Source organism: Belonocnema kinseyi, chromosome 7 (genome assembly GCF_010883055.1).
Source record: "Belonocnema kinseyi isolate 2016_QV_RU_SX_M_011 chromosome 7, B_treatae_v1, whole genome shotgun sequence".
NCBI lineage: Eukaryota > Metazoa > Arthropoda > Insecta > Hymenoptera > Cynipidae > Belonocnema > Belonocnema kinseyi.
In genome coordinates this window covers 29,493,778-29,497,221 of record NC_046663.1, presented here as the reverse complement: position 1 = coordinate 29,497,221, position 3,444 = coordinate 29,493,778, and positions in this window count along the sequence as shown.

The window sequence follows — 3,444 nt, the reverse complement described above, 5'->3', positions numbered from 1 at the left end:
TAGAGTGATACTCGTCGTAGAAGCAAGAAAAACAAAATGTTTCGCTACATCTGGCGCACCTAATAAACGCAGATTAAAAATCACAAAGTTTTGAAGCATACCGAGCATAATGCAACATGTCAGATGTAGCAAAACATCTTGTTTTCCTTGCTTCTGAGACGAGTATCACTCTAGTTTGTGCGCTACTGCGTAATCCTGATGATACATATGTTTAATAACTATTCAGAATAAATGTTAATGTAAGTTAATAAATGTTTAAAGGATATATGACTATTAGTCCTCTGTTTCATTTGTTGTATAAAACATTGCAATTTTCGTTTGAGACACTTATTTCCTAATTTGAATCATTCAAAAAATACGGAAAACTACAAACTATCAAATAATTATCAATTTGAAAGGAAATAACCAAACTTTCCAAACGAGAGATAATAGAGAGTTGAAACGGAGTTTTCATTGAAAAACATTATTAAATAATCATTAGAAATTATAATTTCATGACGGATTATTAAGAAATGAATGAATAAACAGTCTTGCATTAAAAAAAAAGTGCAGGAAGAAAGAATCGAGTGTGCAACCTTGGGCGTATCAACCAAGCGCCTAAGCAGCTGAGCCACGGGGGCCGTTGAAGTTTCAGTTGCACCAGCAACATAACCATCCGCATGAAATTCTTTAAATATATTTTTTTCAAAAATGAGCAAAGATTGCGCTTTCTTGATTCATCTCAGAAAACCTTTAGTAGGTGTTTATCACTGGGGAGAGTATCGACCAAAACAAAAATTAGGCGACCTGAAGTTCCCCTTGTAAAACATTTCCACAAGCAGAGATGGGCGTAATTCAATTAAATCGTTAATCAAATTAAATTTGAATTAAGAATTATTCCCAATCCCGAACAAAATTATTTCGGATTACTTTTATTCCCGTAATCCCGCATTTGTGAATTACGGGAATATTGCATCATTTTTTTCGACAAGTGTGGTATTACTGGATTAATTCAATTCCAAAAATTTGGAATTCTTTTTCATTTCCTTCAATTTTCTTCTTGCTTATTTTTATTTAGCTCATAATATTGAAATTTTAATTCGAATTCAGAAGAGAGTAATTTAGAATTTAGAATTAGTAATAATATTTATTCTTAAATAGAGAAAGTACTTCAATAAGTTTTTGGAGTGTAGAAGCAGTATTTTGAAGAAGAAATATTTTCAAATTATGATAGGAAACTTGTTCCAATTGTTCATTACGAATCCATCATTTTTAAGTTGATTAATCAACTACTCAATTAAAATTCAAACTCTTTTTTTTTCAAAAGTGCATTACATAATTTGAAATCCACCTCTGGTTAAAAATGTAACTACTCCTCTGGAAATCAATTCATCTTTTCGCGGCAAAAATTCAAGCATTTAGTTGAATATTGATTTTTGAATTTAGAAGTGAAACTATTTTCTTAGAATTTCTGTACTATATAGGAAATTCGCATTTTTGTAGAAAATTCTTCACCTGAGAATTCATCAGTTTGGTTGGAAATTAATCTCTTCTACTCGAAATTTTGTTGTTTCATCTTTGGTTAAAAGATTGATCTTTCCTAGTTAAAAGTTTCACAATTTGGATGAAAATTTGTCTTTTTCAACTGAAAATCCAATAATCTCATTGAATTTTGAAATTCAACTACTTGGTTAAAAAATTGTATTTTTTGGATGGAAATTTATTTATGGTAGAAAATTCAATTATTCGACTCAAGGATTCATTTCTGTTATTGTTCCATTTTCGGATGAAAATAATAATTTTTAAAATTGGAAATTCAACTATTTTGTTGAAATATTGTATTCTTTGGTTGATAAATAATCCTTCTATTTGGAAATTAATGTTTTCAAATTGTAAATCTGGCGCAGCAAATAATAAAATATACTAATCTCTATAATGCTTCCGAAACACGCCTGAAAAATTAAGAATTGGGGGAGAAGGTGAGAAACGAGAAAAGCAGAAACAAACGAGTATAGATAGTTAGATATAGACTATGGCCACATCGTTGCGGCGTTTCAGGTCTGTGAGCTCTGAGCTAGCCATGTAAGAATCAGTTCGTGTATCGACATCCTCGAGGGTAGATCCGCTCTACCTCGACTTTCTACCAGAAATAAACACCACCTTAAAACTATTAACTTCTCTAGTGATTTTCTTCGATAGTCAGTGCTCTCCCAAGTACCTCCTTCTCTTTCTCTCCGGCGAGAATTTCACTTCCCTTCGCGAGTTTTTTTTTGTTTCTTTTTTCTCCGGACGACGCGTGTAAGTTGTTCTCGGTGTTAGAAAACGGCCGTGACAGGTCAGTGTAAAGTGACAGCTGGATTAGTTAGGTGGAAGCAAGTGACAGGTGCCAGGGCTTCTCCCCGATCGTGCTTAGCTTGCTTCCGAGGTTAGGCGGGTTTGTTGGTGCCGGGAGGCAACTTCCGTCGTGCCAATTCCCTAGCTAGGTTAGTGAGTGTGGTTTGCGGTGCCGGAAGGGGACTTCCGTAGTGCCAGCCCCGGCTCACTAATAGGTTCGCGCCGCCGCGTGTACGGGTAAGTCCGTTAACATAAGCCCTTTGATGACAAGGGACAACCAGGAACGCCGCCCTAATCGCCGGACGCGGCAACGTCGGGCGCGTCGTGCTGCCGCACCTGCAGGACCACCAGAAGGAAACCGTGTGCGGCCATCTCATGAGGAGTCGCCAGAGTACGTCGCTCGCCCTCATCCAGCCAACGTGCCAGCATATGACCCGCTCGTTTCCCACCCTCGAGTTGATGGTGGGTGGAATCTGTTAGAAATCCGCCGGGGAGTAGACGGAACTCGCGACCCGCGCACCCGCAGACCTTTCCGCGGCCGGAATTATTATCTGCGGTTGCCCCAGTTCGCGACGCAGCCACGTTACGCGTTTCCACCGGTGAACATTGCTCGCCGGGACGCTGCCACCGGGCTAAGTGAACCCGTGGAGATAAGTTGTCCAAACTCTCCTCCCTGCCCGTGGGAATTGAAAGCGGCCCCTTCCGTACCGCTTCCCAAGCCGGAAGAATTCATTAACTTCCGCATTGTTTCGTGTGAGGTGCCTGACGCCGACGGTGCCGGACCATCGTCCCCTGCCCTACCGGATCTAGGCACAATCGCGAGGGCCAGTTCTTCCGACTCTTCGCGTACCGAGATTCCGCCCGGCACAAACAACAAAGCCGCACTCGGCGACCACAACTTCTTATGGACGGGCTATCCGCCTGGCGAAACTTCATCAAAGGGGATAGCCAGCGGGTGTACTTACCCCCACCCACTAGTCAGGCCAATCCACCGCAGGGCATGCGAGGCCTTGACGGGTGGCTCGCCAATCGCCGGCAAACTTCCCAGACCGCCGCCCCCCGACCAGCCTCGCGTGATTAGGCTCAGCCTCGCGCAACTGCGTTCGGCCTCGTTAGCGCTCCCGCTCGCCA